The sequence below is a fragment of the Barbus barbus genome, assembly GCF_936440315.1.
Source record: "Barbus barbus genome assembly, chromosome: 23".
In the NCBI taxonomy this organism is placed as follows: Eukaryota; Metazoa; Chordata; class Actinopteri; order Cypriniformes; family Cyprinidae; genus Barbus; species Barbus barbus.
The window spans coordinates 6,960,624-6,980,941 of record NC_136751.1 but is presented as its reverse complement, the minus strand read 5'-3'; the positions used below and the strand labels follow the sequence as shown (position 1 = coordinate 6,980,941).

The 20,318-nt window shown below is 40.7% G+C and overlaps 1 pseudogene across 1 annotated transcript in view; it reads left to right on the top strand.

The window, feature by feature from the left end:
• The first annotated feature begins 1,189 nt into the window (after positions 1 to 1,189).
• Positions 1,190 to 20,318, top strand: part of LOC306842636 (sodium- and chloride-dependent GABA transporter 2-like) — a 31,023-nt pseudogene continuing 11,894 nt past the window's right edge. Inside the window, exons 1-5 of the transcript in view lie at positions 1,190 to 1,327; positions 1,428 to 1,544; positions 1,915 to 2,050; positions 2,144 to 2,231; positions 2,605 to 2,743. The product of the transcript in view is annotated as a sodium- and chloride-dependent GABA transporter 2-like (transcript). The remainder of the gene's footprint in view (positions 1,328 to 1,427; positions 1,545 to 1,914; positions 2,051 to 2,143; positions 2,232 to 2,604; positions 2,744 to 20,318) is intronic.

The window sequence follows — 20,318 nt, the reverse complement described above, 5'->3', positions numbered from 1 at the left end:
CTGGTGACACAAAATGAACACTTATCTTCAATAAAAAACACTATATAAACTATTGGCAACTTTTGTTGTAATAAATGGTATGCAGACCAGGGGCAAGACCAAAGGGCCAGGATGATTGATACCATGGTTTAAGAGTGTCCATAACATTCAGCATGCACACCACTGTGACTACACCACTCCAAACACTTATATAAGTAGCTTTAAGGGTAGCTTAGAAAACAATGTAGGTCTTCCTCTCTCAAGTGTAGATTTGGAAAGCCTACAGTAATTCATTCTAGTAAACAGTTTTTTCCTAAATGTTTTTTTCGCTCATACTGTATGTAGATTTTAAAATTCTGACTTATTCTAGTGAATTGTTTCATCCAAACCGTCCTGTAAATGAACAGATTATTAAATGATTTGATGATTGATTTGATGAGTCCCTATGCATTCCAGCTCTCAATTCATCAGATCATTAATAGAGACTCCAAGAGCTGAAATTAATGGTTCAGATAAGGGAGATATCCAAAATAAGTACTGTTGATGTGCCTCTATAGGAAGAGGCTTCGTAAACACATAGAGAACTACTTGCTCAAAATAGTAGCTTGACTGTGGTTTGACTAATTGAAATTACAAGAAGAATAGTGACAGATTATGAGAGAGTTTCAAAGTGTATTTGAAAGAAGAAAAAGACCAAGATCCACTCTACTTCACCACAGAAACTAAGGAAATTTAGTTATTTATTTATTGCTTGCTTGTTTAATATTTTATTTAAAACATGGTTATATATGGATTTTTGTACAATTAAGTGAAAAGTCCTATAAGGAGTTCTGGGCCATGAACTGAACCAACCAAAAAAATTATCCATGAAATACAAGTTGCACATGATCACAACAAAACAGTTAACATCAGTTATTAATGTTAATTGGACGCACATATTCGCTGCATTGAATGTCTTCCTAAACTGGAGGCTTGTTTTAAAACCAGTCACTTTGCATTATTTACTGATTTTGCCTACCTGTCTTTTCTGTTTCTTAAATAATGTAACTGTGGTTGTCAGTTCAGCTGGGGAGGATCTGTCAATGAATAGCTTGACACATTTGTATAAACTACAGTTAACCAGAAAACTAACCAGAATGCAGTACATCAACCACCACTGCAGAATTAGTGAAGCCTGGACATCAATGGAAACTTGTGAAAACTGTGTGGAATGGACAGAATAGAAGGACAAATAGAGGAGAGAGGGTACTGGGGCAGTAAAGCAGAGTTTCTTCTGGCTGTGGCAGGGAATGGGATTGACTGGGTAACGTGTGGAGGTTTCCTTACCTCTGCTACAAGTATAGAGGAGGTATGAAACCAGCTGCAACCTAAATATATAATACACCTACTCCCTTAGCATTCTGTCAGTGATATTTAAATAATGTGTTTTTGCACTGGTGTGTTCTCAGGGGCGTTCCTGATACCCTACCTGGTGTTTGTGGTTACCTGTGGTGTGCCTCTGTTGGGACAGTATACACAGGAAGGGGGCATTACATGTTAGCATCGGCTCTGTCCATTAGCTAAGGGTGAGAGTCATAAAAACATCTATTTGTAAAATATCTTTAAAAAATATTCAATTAAATTTCAATTAATCTTTTTGCATTGAAACACTTTTATCATGCAGTTTTATTCATATGCCGAAGTGGCTTTTTTTTCTTTATATCGGCTATTTCCTTTTCCCTTTTTTCTTTGTTAAATAAAAGATATGAATATATGTTTCAGTAGACAAATACTCATGAAAGAAACCATCTGGTTTAGTAAATAATCAGTCGAAAAACACAAAACTCAAAGTGCATGTAGTGTAAAAAAAAACAGCATTCATTTAAACTGGGTAAATCATCCTTTAATTCTTGTTTTGATTATCTTCTAGTCATTATATCTGTGTCCTTTTGTCAGGTATTGGCTATGCAGGACAACTGATTCTTCTGTACAGTTGCATGTATTACATCGTCATTCTGTCTTGGGCACTTTTCTACCTCATCTTCTCTTTTAGCTCCCAACTGGGCCAGTTGTGACAACACCTGGAACACAGGTGAGGATCTAAATAAAATAAACATAATGTTAAACCCGTCTGCTGCCATCTTCTGAATATCAAATCTTACTCTCCCACTTTTCTTTTTCTTAGATGACTGTGTGCATCTTGCCGCAAAGAATTTGACCCTCAACCGAACAATGCTGATTAATTCAACACCTGCAGCTACTGAGTTCTGGGAGTAAATAATTACAGTGATACTGAGTTTTGCAAGAACATTGTGAACATGTCTGTTGGGGGACCATCAAAATAAAGTGTTAGCAGATATTTAGCAGACAGTCTACTAATAGTGAAAATTGAGTGTTTAATCTTGTGATTTTACATTATTGACACTATTTTCCTATTTTGATATTGAAAAGTTGCTTTGACACAATCTGTAAAGTTGCTTTGACACAATAAATAAAGGTGACTTGACTTGACTAATACTCCAATGACTAGTAGTTGCCACATAGTTACGTAAAGTTACTTATAGTTAGTAGAATGTCTAAAGTGGACTATCAAAATAAAGTGCTACCAAAAACAAAAGGATATTTTTTCTGACTCTCTCATTAAAGACGCAGAGTGCTGTCTCTCTCTGGAGGTATTGAGGAGATCGGTAAGATCAACTGGGAGATTCTTCTGTGTCAGTGTCTTATTGCAATGTGGATCATATGTTATTTCTGCATCTGGAAAGGAGTCAAATCTACAGGCAAGGTGGGCAAAAATGTCTCTTTATTTGTGTGTATTACTTTCTGAATTTTTTTTCTTCTATTTACTGGTTAGAAATTATTGTTTTGTCACATTGCTTTCAGCTATGTGGCAGAATGACAATAAAAAAAAACTCTGCTGTTATAAAATTGTTTTATTTTTTGGCATTAATTTAATATTGCCATTGTGCCTGTAGGTGGTATATTTCACAGCTACATTTCCTTACTTGATGCTGCTAGTATTGCTGATTCGTGGGTTGACTCTTCCTGGAGCTCTGCAGGGGGTTGTGTTTTACCTGTACCCTGAACCGGCTCATCTCTTTGACCCACAGGTAACCCCGGTATCTGCCCTGTACCATAATGTGACCTTATAAACACATATAGCATAAAATCAATAAGTAGATTGAATTAAAATTTATTTGACAATTTTACTAGCTTTACAAAATAACAAGTATCCCATAGCCTACACTTTTAAAAACTGTCAAGGATAATAAAAAAAAAACACAATAAAGCCATTGGCTTATTTCCATTGCGGTCCTCGCTGTTAATATAAAGGATGGAGACTATGTACAGATGAGCGGAAGAAATATTTAAAAAAAACAATATCTCCCAATGAAATACTAATTTTACAAAACTTAATCGCAATTCTTATTTAAAACTTGCTATAAAACAATTTCCACCCACAGTACAAACTACCTAGCATCATCAAACAGTCATTTTTTACCACTCTTTTAACTCCCCAAGTCTTTTATTCTCTTTATTGACAGCTGTAATTTATTCCATGCAATTGCACTGGTGTATAAACGCATATTTTTTCCCACTAAACATAAACTTACACTATGCAAATGCGCTTGAGAGTGGATTTTGAAAATTATTCGAAATAATTAGTTTTTATTTATTTATCTTTCATACCCTGGGAACAACTACTATACCATAAAGGGGTAACAAAATCAAAATGGGGTTGAATCAAGGCCCCTGCCAATAATTTTAAGGAATAAACATCCAATTAGTCTTGCTTGACTTGCTAAAAACCTAATTTTACAACATATTTTCGTAAACAGATTTCTGGCCATAAAATCACCTCTTAATTTATTATCTATTAAACATTAAATATTTTAATAAATAGTTTACTACCTTTTTGATTCTATTACCATATCATTAATCTTAACCAAAACAGTTCATTCTTCAAGCAAAAACACTGGCTTCAGTTTTACCTACATGTAGAGAATGTTTATTATCTAGAGACCATTTGAACATCTTTAACTGCAAACTCATTATTTTCTCCAGGACCCCTCTGTCTTGATGAAATACTGAAATTGCTGCATCATCAGCATAAAGAAAAGTTTCCTATGAACATATTGTTTTAAGATCATTTGTGACCCTGAACCACAAAACCAGTCCTAAGTTTAAATTTTTCAAAATGTATATTTATACATCATCTGGAAGCTGAATAAATAAGCTTTCTATTGATGTATGGTTTGTTATGACATGGACAATATTTGGCCGAGATACATCTATTTGAAAATCTGGAATCTGAGGGTGCAAAAAAATCGAAATACTGAGAAAATCACCTTTAAAGCTGTCCAAATGAAGTTCTTAGCAATGCATGTTACTAATCAAAAATTAAGCTTCGATATATATTTACAGTAGGAAATTTACAAAATATCTTCATGGAACATGATCTTTAATTTATGTCCTAATGATTTTTGGCATAAAAGAAAAATCTATAATTTTGACCCATGCAATGTATTTTTTGCTATTGCTACAAATATACCCCAGCGACTTAAGACTGGTTTTGTGGTCCAGGGTCACATTTATGAATAAGAGAAAAAATAAAGGACCTAAAATACTAAAATACACAATTGATTGATAAAGGACCAAACAATATACCCTTAATATCAACTCTCTGGCTTCTGTCATCAAGATAGGACTGAACCCACCTTTAGAGATTTCTCATTAAAACCAACTGCCATTAATTTATACAATACAACTGTGTGGTATTCTGTGCCATTTGCCACTATCTACAGCTTTCTAATACAGTATCAGTCGTATATAATATACAAAGATCCAAAACCTGACTGTAACTCTGTAACGGTTCGTGGTTGTAGTGAAAGAGGCGCACGACGAAAAAGTGAAAACAAAAGCGTTATCTTTAATAAGTAGCATCAACACACTTTGAACATATGTTAACTTAAGATCGGACAAACATAATGGCAAAACTGAGGACTTATAAAGGGGAGGAACAAACGAGGAAACAAGGTAATTAATAGAACACAGGTGATGACGATAATTAATTAACAGAACTAGGACACAAACTAAAGCAGGAAGAACCAAATAAGGAAGAAACAGAACAAAACCAAAACTGACATATTACAGTATCTCCCCCCCCCCCGGAAGGTGCGTCCCGCACCGTAACAGTAACATCGGGGAGGGGGGGGCGGGCATCCTGGAGGCTGGAGCAGGACCAGGATAGGATAGGGAAGCCTCCAGGACGGATCAGGAGCCTTGGGAGACCATGGCAGGACTGGAGACTCGGGAGTCCATGGTGGATCCGGAGCCTTGGGAGGCCATGGCAGGACTGGAGATTCGGGAGGCCATGGCGGATCCGGGGCCTTGGGAGGCCATGGCAGGACTGGAGATTCGGGAGGCCATGGCGGATCTGGAGTCTTGGGAGGCCATGGCAGGACTGGAGATTCGGGAGGCCATGGCGGATCTGGAGTCTTGGGAGGCCATGGCAGGACTGGAGATTCGGGAGGCCATGGCGGATCTGGAGTCTTGGGAGGCCATGGCGGATCAGGAGACACGGGAGGCCATGGCGGATCAGGAGACACGGGAGGCCATGGCGGATCAGGAGACACGGGAGGCCATGGCGGATCAGGAGACACGAGAGGCCATGGCGGATCGGGGTCCTTGGGCGGCCTTGGCGGATCGGGGTCCTTGGGCGGCCTTGGCGGATCGGGGTCCTTGGGCGGCCTTGGCAGATGAGGGTCCTCGGGCGACCATGGCGGATCTGGATCCTCGGGCGGCCATGGCGGGTCGGGGTCCTCGGGCGGCCTTGGCGGGTCGGGGTCCTCGGGCGGCCTTGGCGGGTCGGGGTCCTTGGGCGGCCTTGGCGGATCGGGGTGCTCCGTGGCCTTGGCCCTTGGCCTGGCCACACAGACTGAGACTATATGGCCCCCCCCCCCAAAATTTCTTTGGGAAAGTTCCCCTCTGGGGGCCACATTGGAGGAGAGGGTTCTTGAGGGCGCTCTGGAGGAGCGGACTCTTGGGGGCGCTCTGGAGGAACGGGCGCTTGAGGGCGCTCTGGAGGAGCGGGCGCTTGAGGGCGCTCTGGAGGAGCGGGCTCTTGGGGGCGCTCTGGAGGAGCGGACTCTTGGGGGCGCTCTGGAGGAGCGGACTCTTGGGGGCGCTCTGGAGGAGCGGGCACTTGGGGGCGCTCTGGAGGCGCGGAGCTGGACGGAACCAGCGGAGACGAAGGAGAGCTGGACGGGACCAGCGTAGATGCAGGAGGGCGCTCTTGCAGCGCGGACACTTGAGGGCGCTCTTGCAGCGCGGACACTTGAGGGCGCACGGGAGGCGCGAAGCTGGATAGGACCAGCGGAGACGAAGGAGGGCTGGATGGGACCAGCGGAGACGCAGGAGGGCGCTCTTGCAGCGCGGACACTTGAGGGCGCACGGGAGGCGCGAAGCTGGATAGAACCAGCGGAGACGAAGGAGGGCTGGATGAGACCAGCGGAGACGCAGGAGGGTGCTCTGGCAGCACGGACACTTGGGGGCGCTCTTGCAGCGCGGATTCAAAGGGGCGCTCTTGTAGCGCGGACATTAGAGGGCGCGCTTGCAGTGCGGACATTAGAGGGCGCGCTTGCCGCGCGGACATTAGAGGGCGCGCTTGCCGCGCGGACATTAGAGGGCGCGCTTGCAGCGCGGACATTAGAGGGCGCACGGGAGGTGCGGGGCTGGACGGGACCAGCGGGAAATCAGGTGGGCTGGACGGGACCATCATCGCCGTAAACGGCGCAACGTTCATCGCCTGTTGCGGCGGTTTCCACATCGCCGCGGGCGGAACATACTTCGCCGGGGATAAGGCTCCGGCTCGGGGTCGGAGACTCTCCAGACACCGGATGATGGCTTCTCTCCAAGTGAGGTCGGAGGTGTCTGGGAGCTCTCGCTGCTGGTGGAGCGTGAGCCCGAGCCGGAGCAGCATCTTGAGGGTTCCATCTTCCAGAGTGCTGGCGAGGGCGAGAGGCGCAAACGCCAACATAAAGCTCACTGGGTCCCGGTTGGCGTAAGCCAAATCAAAAAATCGCGCCGGTTCGCCCATCTTCGGTTGCGGTCCGATCTTCTGTAACGGTTCGTGGTTGTAGTGAAAGAGGCGCACGACGAAAAAGTGAAAACAAAAGCGTTATCTTTAATAAGTAGCATCAACACACTTTGAACATATGTTAACTTAAGATCGGACAAACATAATGGCAAAACTGAGGACTTATAAAGGGGAGGAACAAACGAGGAAACAAGGTAATTAATAGAACACAGGTGATGACGATAATTAATTAACAGAACTAGGACACAAACTAAAGCAGGAAGAACCAAATAAGGAAGAAACAGAACAAAACCAAAACTGACATATTACAAACTCATACAAAATATTATTATTACTAATATAATTTTCAGTGTGGTCATAGACAATTTTTCCATTATTTTAGCCAGCACACCCAAGACTGAAAAAGGCCTATGATTAACCATATCTAACTTACATCTCATTTTATATGTGGTATAACTCTAGTACTTTTAAACTCACTTAATATTTGTCCTTGTTCAACTGATAAATTTAATAAATATGATACCAATGGCCAATCACATTAATATTTAACATTTTTAATATATTACTGCATTTTAACATTAACAGGTATGATTTTTTTAATCTATTATTATATTGAAATTTCTGTGTGTGTGTGTGTTTATGTGGTTTATGAGGACACAAATTTGTATAATGACATGGGTATGACAGAGGTATTACAATATGAAGGTGGTTTATGAGGACACTGCCTATGTCCCCGTAATTCAAAAGGCTTAAAAAACATACTAAATGGTGTTTTTTTGAAAATCTAAAAATGCACAAAGTCTCCTGTGAGGGCTAAGTTTAGGTGTAGGGTTGGTGTAGGGCAATAGCACACACAGTTTGTTCAGTATAAAAACCATTACGCCTATGGAGAGTCCCCATAAACCACAAAAACCAACGTGTGTGTGTGTGTGTGTGTGTGTGTTTGGTTAGAGGCCGGAGCTCAGATCTTTTTTTCCTACAGTCTGTCTGTTGGCACTCTCACTGTTTTAGCCAGCTACAATAAATACCACAACAACAGCTGCAGGTTACTATTGATGCTTTCAATAAAATGACAAAAAAAGAGAATATGAATGGGTAAACAATTGAACAAAGAATTAACAATTTATGTTGTATTAGGCCTATCAACATGTTTTTGAAATGTATACTGCTTCAAGTGATTTTCAGACAGAAATTGCTAGACAATGAATGACATGTGTTTTTATAATCTGTCTATCAGGGACAGCTTGTGGCTTTGCGTTCTGAACAGTTGCACAAGTTTGGTGGCTGGTTTTGCTGTGTTCTCAGTCTTGGGCTTCATGGCCCAAGAACAGGGTGTCCCCATTGCAGAGGTGGCAGAATCAGGTAATGCAACATTCATGTTATTTCATGAAAACATTAGAGCAGGTGTCATCAGACTCAGTCCTGGAGGGCCGGTGTCCTGCAGACTTTAGCTCCAACCCTAATCAAACACACCTGAAACAGCTAATCAAGGTCTTACTAGGTAAACTTCCAGGCAGGTGTGTTGAGGCAAGTTGGAGCTAAACTCTGCAGGACACCGGCCCTCCAGGATCACGTTTGGTGACCCCCTGCACTAGAGATATTATAAGAGGATTGAAAGCATAATGAAATATTGCATACAGAGACTGTATTAAAATAATGACTAAGAATACTGACTGCTCTAATTCTCATCTCGCACTGTTTCTGACAGGGCCAGGACTAGCGTCCATAGCTTATCCACAAGCAGTAGCTATGATGCCTCTTCCTTTTTTTCATCATGATTATTTTGCTGGGGCTAGATACACAGGTGAGCTAAAACTAACTAAAGTTGCAACACCTTGAACTGCAAATCACTAGAAATTTTGTATCTAAATTTAAATGTGTGTAGAGCATAGGCCAAAAACATTGGACCAAAGAATATAATGGGGGGAGGAGCAGGGTTCATGAACGTTTCAGGCTTGTGAAGTGCACATACAACAGCAGCTCCAAATTCATCTAGGATTTTTGGTGTTAGTTGGAAAAACAGCATTCAGTGTGTTGAAGGGATAGTTCAATCAACAATAAAAATTCAGTCATCATTTACTCACCCTCATGTTGTTCCATGCCTGTATGACTTTCCCTTTGAAGTTTGTTGGAATGGAAGCCGTCACAACATCAGTAATGGACTTGTTCCCCACGATTCTGCGCAGAGAAGGACGGCGAGAAATCTTCATCCTGCTCTTCTATCTCACTTGCTTCTTGGGCCAATTCCTCATGGTTACAGAGGTCAGAAGAAACTGTGTTTAGTATGAGGAGAGTAAAATGAACAAAATGAGTTATCACACTAAAAAATTAACTGAGCCTGCAGTATAAAGGCATAATGTTAAAATGAACAGTGAACCAATAAATTAACAAACCAAAATAAATTAACTGAACCTATAAAAGCCTAATGCTAAAGGCCAGTGTTCAAAAACATTTTTGTTATCAAGTTTAAATTTAAGGGATAGTTCAATCAATAATAAATAGCCAATTTACACTTCTAAAAATTCCAATGGAGAGCAGTAAGATTGAGAGCCTGTGCAATTTTATTTCTTTAATTTGTGTTTTATATTATTACTGCCACAATACCGTAATCTGGCCCTGGTTGTAATGTTGTATTGTGACCTGCAGGGGGGGATGTATGTATTCCAGTTGTTTGACTACTATGCCTGTAATGGAGCCTGTGTACTGTTCCTGTCTGTTTTTGAGACTCTGACCATGGGTTGGATTTTTGGTGAGTGGCAAACAGGCAACAAACCATAACATGATAAAGCCAACAGAATACATTGTCAGTGCTGGAAAGACAGTGAAGCTAAATCTTCTACATACCACAGGGGCTGAGCGAATGTTTGACATCATTGAAGACATGACAAAATAACGGCCCAATTACATTTTCATGCTCTGCTGGAAATATTTGACTCCTCTCGTATCTGTGGTGAGCATCTCTGCATTCTGATTGGGCCTGTTTTGTCCTATAATTTGTCATATTTGGTTGTGAATATAGGAGGCATTTCGTAACCATAGTGTTGAACTCAGTTCTTGCTATCCTTTTTTCTTTTGCTTCCTTTTTCACTGTATCTCTTTCTCTTCTGTCCATTCTCAGGTGTCTTTTGTCTGTTCTATGGTGGAGTATACCCCCCTCACTTTTAACCGCTGGTATGTCTACCCGGACAGGGCATATGCATTAGGTTGGTTACTGGCCCTGTCCTCCATCGTACTGGTGCCTGGATGGGCACTTGTTCAACTGTTTGCTGGGAAAGGGAGTCTGAAACAGGTCAGGAGGAAAATATGTTTATCTCTGGCATTTTATAAGATAAACAAGGTAAGAAACAGTAAATGCTAATCTACACAACTAACCAAGAGAATATGTCTAGTCCACTTTCAAGTTTTAGTTCTAACTAACTGTTGTTTTCCCGTGTTTGTGTGTCTTGACAGCGTTGGCATCACCTGTGTAGTTCTGATCCAGAGCTTCCTCTCACCTCTAAACAAAGAGCTGAAATGCACTGCAGAGATGGAAGATTTAGTTAGGGCAAACATAGATGAAGATGAAAATGAAAGAAAAAAATATAAAAGAAAATAATATATATTTTGTAGTAAATATTTTCATTACTATTGAGGAAAAAGTCATGAAGGATACTTAACCTGCAGAAACATTGACATTTACATTTAGTCATTTAGCAGACACTTTTATCCGAAGTGACTTAAAAATGAGTCTGTGAAAGTGATTTTGTGGCTCTTTGGGATGGCACAATAAAGCGATGTTCACTTGCAGAACACAAGCTTCTAGAGGGTACTTAAATCTGAAGTAAAGAATTTAGGTAGGGGGTATTAATTCTTTGAATTTTATGTGAGCAGCTATTGATAGCCAGTGCAAATTGATAAGCAGAGGTGAGATTTTTTTTTTTGGCTCATTAAAAATAAAAATTAATTAGAAACAAGGCCCAAAATTCTTTTTTTTAACTCAGCCAACAGTTAGTATTCCTATTCGCTCAACACAGAGTCAGAGGACATCCCTAAACCAGAAAAGTTGTTTCACACTACCAAAGAATTGTAAGAATGTTTCTGCATCTCATCAGGAAGTATTTCAGAGTACATATAACATATCTATATATATTAGCCTTCATGTAGCCCTTATTGTTCCTTGTTTCCTCTTCATTGTCAGGTTTTGTCCATTTGGAGCTTGTTTGTTGGTCTTAGTTCTTGATCTTAGTCTTAGCTCTTACCTTGTGTCTTGTTCCTCAGTTTCTTGTACACTTGTGTGTACATTTATAAAATGTTGCGCAGAAACCATCCTAAATTTGATCTTACGTTCAACTCTCAAATATGTGTACATGTGATTCATAGAATGAACGTACGCCTCTCTTTCAGATGTGAAATCTTGAACCTGCGCACAATGGTAAACGACTCTTAATGTCATTAACATATAAAAGATCACCAGTCATCATCCAATTTTTTTCATTTAGAACAGCAAGCTGCAAGCACAGCTTATTTCCAAAAACCTATAAACAAATATAAGAATTGGCATAGATTTAAGTGTACACACACTCTAAGATCAAATCTGTGTGTATGCATGCTTTATAAATGAGGCCCATGATTTAATTAAATATGCTGCGCTTAGATCTCACACTGATCTAAGACTCATTTCTTTACAGAAGACCTAAACCTGTGATGGATCCAGCAGTTGAAACTCCTGTATATAAGACAAGATTTTGTCTTCATGGTTCTTCCAGTCCTAGAGGGCCATAATTCAGCAGACTTCTGAGCCCATCCCTAATAAGGGGTTAATGTTATGGTATACGTAAATTGTTACTGGATGTATATATGGCCCTGACAATCTTAAAGGGGTCATATGATGTGATTTTAAGTTTGGAGTGTTACAAGCTTTGGAGTGTTACAAGCTGTTTGCGCATAGATAAGATCCCTGAAATTGCAAAGACTAAAGTCTCAAAACCAAAGAGATATTCTTTATAAAAGTTAAGACTCAACCACGCCCACCTAAAACGGCTCATTCAAACACGCCCCCACGCCCCATGTCTACGTCACGGTGTGGAAACATTTGCAAAACACTGCCCAAATGTTTACGCATAGAAAGGGGGCATGATTTTTATTCTAGCTGTAGTATTGTTGCTGCTGCTGGCGCCATGTCCTGGAGACGCTGTGTTTCGTTGTGAAAGCGAAACTACTTTGTTTGGGCTTCCAAAAGAGGACACAACTAGAAATCAGTGGTTAAGCTGTATTTACAACACTATTCCAGAACAGTTGAACCCAAATGTTAGAGTGTGTGCAGCGCATTTTACAGAGGACTATTTCCTGAACCTGGGAGTAGCCTGCCAGCTATGCTCAAAGGCTGTTTAAAGTGGGGCAATTCCAAATTTGCAAGGACAGTCTGGCGCTTCTGGCTCACAGTACATTTTCTTATTTAAAGAATTTGCCACTTACTATTCAAATGCAGGTTTTGAGCAGTGCAGAGTAGTGCTTGTTTGTTGTTTCTCCGATCACAAATGCAGACATGGTAATGTTTACGTGGCACGATGCGACGCGTAAAAAGACAGTATAAGTCATTATAATCAGAAATGATGTCCCCACTGGATGCAACAAATGCCTCTTTTATAATGGGTTTTGTTGTTTTTGTGTCGTCGCACCGGGACACGGTATCACGATACGGTAAGGAGCGTAACATTTCCATCTCACGCTTGAGGTATTCGGCCAATCACAATGCACTGGATAGCTGGCCAATCAGAGCACGCCTCGCTTCTCAGAAGGATGAGCTTTGTAAAAATCGATGCGTTTCAGAAAGGTGGGGCATAGAGGAGCAACAATAATGTACAGTATGTGGAAAATAATGTGTTTTTTAACCTTAAACCGCATAAACACATTGCATTACACAAAATAATGTTCTTTTAAGCAATGTCATATGACCTTTTTAATGAGATTTTTTGCACAAGTATTCAGTAGATTGGCAAATCTAGACTGTAATAATGTTATGTTGGGCAGTGACTTTAATTACTTTCTTAGTCCTACCATGGATAAATTACCTTCAGTTACTTTTGCTCAACAAGTTTCTAGTTGGATATGTGATGCTGGTTATGGACAGAATCTTTTTGATATGGAGGTTCCACAATCCCACTTCTAAAGAGTTCATTTTTTTCTCATCCACATCAAACTGCTTGTCATATTGTTTAACTATTTATTTCATGTCATATAGCTCATCAGGTCAACCAAGCAAATATTGGTCCCATTACCATCTCTGACCATGCTCGGTTACTATGCACATAGTAGGTAGTCCAAAACCTTCTCATTTTTGGAAACTAAAGTTTTACTATTTGATGGATTACCAGTTTGTGGAATATTTAAGAGAGCATTATTATTTCTTTTGTAATGATTTAGGAGAGACTAATCTAAGAGTGGGATGGAATGCCTTCAAAACTTATATTAGTGGTATTTCCTACGTAAGCAAAAAAACAAAACAAAAAAACTACTTCAGTTAGAAAAGTTTTAAAAAAAAAGTTAAAAAATTGTAATATTTAATTTACAAAGGCAGTATTATATTTCACAATCAGAAGATATATTTACACAAATAAAGCACTATAGGACATTATTAAATGATTTTATGACAGGCTGAGACAGATGTTCATTTTGCTAGACAATGCTTGTTTGAGATGGGAAATAAATCGTTTGTTGGCAAAACTTATAAAGAGCAGATCAGGTAAAAAGTCTATTTCAGCAGTGAGATAGAGATGGGAGAAGATGTATTGAAATCAACAATGTTTTATTTTTGCACTGTATTCATCAATCAATAGATAATAATCAATAGACTTTTTTATATATATTTATATTTAGAGGTCCCAGGTATAACCACTAGACAGCACAATTTATTAGAAGCGCCCTCTCTCTTTACTAAAAGTAAAATCTTATATTTCCTCTTTACAACCGGGGAAATCTCTAGGCCCTAATGGTTTTCCAGTTTAATTTTTTCAGATATTGCACAACAAGCTTGGTGGTTACATTTTGAGGGCCCTTTCTAAAGCATTTGAAGAATCCTCTTTTTCTGATGTGATGAATACAGCAGTAATTTTACTTATCTTAATAAAAGTGAAAGACCCTGAAAACTGTGGCTCGTACAGGCCCATAAGCTTATTAAATATTGGCTAAAATTTTAGCAAAATTATTAGAATTGGTTATTCCCAGTATAATTAATGCTGATCAGACAGGCTTTACTAAAGGCCACCAATCTTACTATAAAACTCAGCATTTATTTCATATTATGAACTACCTTGAAAAAAATGTAAGATTCATGCCATTAGTGTCAATTGATGCAGAGAAAGCATTTGATAGAGTGGAGTGGGGTGATGAAAAAATTTGGCTTTGGAAATATACCTTCTCTAAATGGATTAGCTTGTTGTATGCAAACCCTAAAGCCTCTATAATAACTAACAATGTTGTTTCTGCCTCATTTGATCTTCATGGTGGAACATGTCAAGGTTGCCCACTCTCACCCTTCTTATTTGCTATTGTTATAGAGCCATCAGCAATATATGTATGACATAATGAAAAAATGAATGGGGCCTCATTTATAAAGCGTGCGTACGCACAGATTTGATCACAGAGTTTGCATTTGCTTAAATCCATGCCGACATTCATATTTGTAAAAACTCCCTTTGACGTGGAAAAGTACTTAGCGTCACGTCAGGGTCTGAGCAAACGTACACACATTTTCTTGTTCGAATACTACAGGTTTTTGCAAATGTAAGCTATTCTTGCAGCTCGCTATTCTAAATTAAAGAATATGGATGATGACTGGTGATCTTTTACATGTTAATGACATTACTTAAGAATTGTTTGCAAGGCATAGAGCTGAAACCTTTAATTTGTGCACAAGTTTGAGATCATTTGCGATTCATAGATTTCACATCTGAAAGAGACGTGTACGTCCGTTTTCTGTACGTACGCTCATTTTATGAATCGCACATATGCATATTTAAGAGATGATTGTAAGATCAATTTTAGCATGGTTTCTGCACAACATTTTATAAACGAGGCCCCATGGTGTCTATTTAGGGAAAAAACAACAAAAAAATAAAGCTTTATGCATAGCTTTATGTCATCCTCACTCTTAGGCAGCCTGACATTTCTTTGCTAGAGATTAATAAATATATTGAAAAAATTTGGTGACTCATGGATAAAAAGTACATTTTCCTAAATCTGAAATTATGCTAGTTGGAACACATAGTAAATCTAAGCCTTTATATATTGAGCCTTACAGATGGGTAACACAAGGTTTAACATACCTGGGCATACCACCAAAACTTGTATCATATATTCAACAAATATAAAATCATTGACAGCACAGGTTTAGAATGATTTGACACGTTGGTCTGGAAGGATAAATTTAATTAAAATGATTACCCTACCTGTAATTTTATACCTTCTTTTTATGCCTTTTCTACACTTGTCTTCAAATGATCTTAAAGTAATAAATTAACCAATATCTAAATTTATATGGGCAGACAAGAAGCCTAAAATTAAGCTGGATGTTCTACAACAACCAACAGGTAAAGGTGGATGGGCAGTGCCTACTCTTAAGCTTTATGCTTTGGCAGTTCAAGCGAGAATAATTTGGCAGTACAAGCGAGAATAATATTACACTGACCTCCTGATGCTTCTTAGGTTAAAATAGAAGTGTATTATGTGGTATGTCTGAATTAGTAAATATGTTAGATAAATGGTTCCAGTTCCTTCTGAATTGAAGAATATTTCTCTTATATTTTCAACTTTGCAAACTTGGTCCTAACAAAAGATTTCTTCATTATAAACAACCGTCTCCAGGTTACGCATGTAACCATGGTTCCCCGAGGGAACAAGACGCTGCGTCAAAACGCTGTGGGAACATCTTCAGCGTGACCATGATCTGAATCACTTGTAAACTCAGTCAAATGGATGGGCGAGACGTCACGGGGGGTGACATAGAGACCAGGAAGCTTAAAAGCATGTGTGGCGGATAAAGCGACAGCTTCTAGGAAATGACGTAAGTGCTCACAGGGATGCCGGAAGTATGGCAGGGAAACGCAGTGTCTCGTTCCCTGGAGTAACCTGGAGACGTTCCCCTTCAGGAACTCAAGCTGTGTCGAAACGCTATGGAAACGAGAATGCCCACGCTGCCGGACTTTCAAATTCCTGCCTAGTGTGGAAGAGCACAACTAAGGCTAGAGAACAGAGGAGCCAGGATTGGCATGCATATCGAGGTCAAAAACCTCTCAAACGTGAGCGGCGTGGACCAACCCGCAGCGTTGCAAATGTCCTTCATAGAGGCACCCTCCAGGAAGGCCTTGGAGGCCGCCATGCTTCGGGTGGAATGAGCCTTGACCCCCAAGAAAAGTGGAGCTCAGAGGACTCAAGGCTATGGAATAGCATCCCAATTCACCAATAGTATAAGCTTATCCTGGCCTGAGGCCTCAGCACACCATGGAGGAAACGTTGAGACAAAAGAACACTTACTGATAATTCAAATTAAGGAAAGAGACTGTCAAATTTGGGGCAAGTAATAAAGACTGATGGTCAAAGAGATGGCCATCACATGTGTTTCACGATAGAAATCACAAGCTTCCTTATATTGACTTTTCCCCCACACATAGAAGACACAGACAAGACCGAAATTCCTTTGTCCACAGAACATGTCTTTTTGTTCTACACAGAACTTCAGAGACTGTCTTTTCCATATGCACCTAAAATTATCCTAAAAGGACGTATGAGCAACTAATCATTTCCATGCATAACTCCATATTATGTAACCCACTCATTAGACTATCATGTTTTAATCACATATTGTATTGTATGTATTAAGTCTTTTTAATAACTATTGAATGACTTTAAGGACTTATATTCATGTTTGGTATGTATGAGTTTGAAAAATCATGCTTTAAACGTTTCTTCCAATCAATTCTTTGTATCATAGTCTGGTTATAGAAATCATGTCCCAAATTGTATTCTACAAGAGCGTGTAAAATTCAGACAATGTGACTGACCACGACATGTTGATTTATTGATTGGGTGGAAAAACAAAGCAATACCCTGAGCCAGGATAGGATCTAATTGGTCAAGACAACCATTGGGATGTGTCAAAAAGCAGAGTTTAAAACTCAGGACACCTTCTTCCCTCTCACTCTTTTTTTTTGTGGTTTGACGCTGCTTTTTAGTGCTGTCTGAGCGTGCTCTGGCCTGCATGCCAGCTGCTACCACAATGAGAAGAAAAAACACCTAGTCTCATTACATTCTTTTACTTTAATTTCTGTTCTTTCCGTTGAGTTTCGTGTGCTAAGTCAAGTTTTCCAACGCTGTGTCTCCGAGTCCGACCTCAAGTGCCCATCTAAAACTTCAACCAGCCCGCAACTCCACAACTTCAGCCAAGAGCCAACACCCAAGACTTCACTACAAAGGACTACTGAACTGTCAGCCAATCAGCAACCTCGGGAAACCCCCTTTCTGCAACAACAATGACACAAGGGAATCCCTTAACACAGAGTCAACCCAAGCAAGTACAACTCAAGATTTTTGCTGAGCTGGCCAAATTTTTGTATCCTCATTGAGAAACTCAATGCAAGGGTTAAATAAGTGATTGGTGGTTCAGGTCTATGCAATAGCACATATTGCTGTAAACTTGGGATTTGACATTATCATGCTCTTAAACTCATCCTTTCCTCACTTTCTCTCTTTCTGCAACTTGTGAATGTGTGTGTTCATGTGTTAGATTAGTTTATGTCTTAGGTTTATATAAACAAAATCTTATTTATATTGAAAAGAGAAGTATCTTGTGTTTTGTGCTTACACGTTAATGTCTTAATCTGCCGATCTTGTTACTGTGCTATTAAATAGTGTTTTCACTATATTTTGGATTTTAATTTCCAGTGCAGAGTTAATGTTCTACTGCTCGTTCACTGAATCACTGCTGGCTCAGTGATCAGCCGTGAAACAGTGAGTCTGTTCAAATTCCCTATAAAATCATAAATGTCATATCTAATGGTGTGTTGAAATATTTAATATCAAAATAAAAGTAGCCTAATTTGGTTATATGTCTTTTTTTTCTTATTTAACCATAATCATGATATTGTAACTGTCTTGTCTTGCGCACTTTTCCGTGAACATCCGTGCATAGCCTAAATCATAACTGTGTGGGACTAATGAAATTCAATAATAATGGCAATAGACTGACTTACTATAGGTGACATTTTACTAATACCTCCCTTAATGTACATAAAATACATAAATATGTTATACTACAACCTTTGGAACATGAACAATTACTTTTTGGGGTCTTACAGATCAGATTGTTTTTGTTTTAAATAATTGTAAATTGTACATACAGTAAGGGAGATATTGGCAAAAGGTCAACGTACTACAACCTGTGGAACATGAAAAACCCTTATGTAGTTTTTTCAAAAAATATATTTGTGTACTGTACATACCATAAGGGAGATATTGGCAAAATCTAACCTGTAGTAAGTCAGTTTTGTACCTAGCAACGTACTACAACCGTTGGAACATGAGAAAAAATTTATGATAATCTTTAATCTAAAGATTAAAATTATCTTTAGATTAAATTGATCCATCTAATCTAATTAAAATGCAAGCACTGTTAATTGCAATGCATCTTTTTTTTTTTTCGATTTGTGGAATTCAGCATGCTTTATGTTTCAAAAACTATTGTCATTATTCTGCTTCCATAGTTATTCCTCTTGTCAGCTCCAGTGTTCATTTTCCATTGTGGAATTTCTCTATTTGATGAACACATGCATTAGTGGCAAATTAAGTACACATCATAATAAAGTACCTGTTAAAATGTTACATTTTGTTCATGCAGAAGTGTAACAGAACACAATGTACTAGTTTACAAATTATGTACTATGGTAAAAGGTTCTTCCCCTGTAATAATGAATAATAAATAAAAGTTGTGTTTTACTGCCACATTTTTCTTAAACTATATGCGTGTTACGGTCCAGTGGTTGTAGACAAAAAGGCGCTCGACGAAAGTATAACAAAGGAGTAATTTTTAATCAGTAGCATCAACACACATAAGACATAAAGTAAACTCAAGATCAGACAAACATAATGGCAAAACTGAGGACTTATAAAGGGAGCGATCAAACAAGGAAACAAGATAATTAATACAACACAGGTGATGATAATGATTGATTAACTAAACTGGGACAGGAAATACCAAATAAGGGCAAAACTGAACAGAAGCAGAAACCAAACCGTGACAGATATCGCCCCCCTCCCGGAAGGTGCGTCCCGCACCGTAACAGTAACATCGGGGAGGGAGGGCGGGCGCCCTGGAGGCTGGAGCTGGACCCGGACAGGGAGGAGACAAGGGAAGCCTCCAGGGCGGACCAGAAGACTCGGGAGGCCATGGCAGATCTGGAGACTCGGGAGGCCATGGCGGATCTGGAGACTCGGGAGGCCATGGCGGATCTGGAGACTCGGGAGGCCATGGCAGGACTGGAGATTCGGGAGGCCATGGCGGACCAGAAGACTCGGGAGGCCATGGCGGATCTGGGTCCTCGGGCGACCATGGCGTATCAGGGTCCTCGGGCGGCCTTGGCGGATCGGGGTCCTTGGGCGGCCTTGGCGGATCGGGGTCCTTGGGCGGCCTTGGCGGATCGGGGTCCTTGGGCGGCCTTGGCGGATCGGGGTCCTCCGTGGCCTTGGCCCTTGGCCTGGCCACACAGACTGAGACTATATGGCCCCCCCCCCAAAATTTCTTTGGGAAAGTTCCCCTCTGGGGGCCACATTGGAGGAGAGGGTTCTTGAGGGCGCGCTGGAGGAGCGGACTCTTGGGGGCGCTCTGGAGGAGCGGACGCTTGGGGGCGCTCTGGAGGAGCGGACTCTTGGGGGCGCTCTGGAGGAGCGGGCACTTGGGGGCGCTCTGGAGGAGCGGGCACTTGGGGGCGCTCTGGAGGAGCGGGCACTTGAGGGCGCTCTGGAGGAGCGGGCACTTGAGGGCGCTCTGGAGGCGCGGAGCTGGACGGAACCAGCGGAGACGAAGGAGAGCTGGACGGGACCAGCGTAGATGCAGGAGGGCGCTCTTGCAGAGCGGACTCTTGAGGGTGCTCTTGCAGCGCGGACACTTGAGGGCGCTTTTGCAGCGCGGAGACTTGAGGGCGCACGGGAGGCGCGAAGCTGGATAGAACCAGCGGAGACGAAGGAGAGCTGGACGGGACCAGCGGAGATGCAGGAGGGCGCTCTTGCAGCG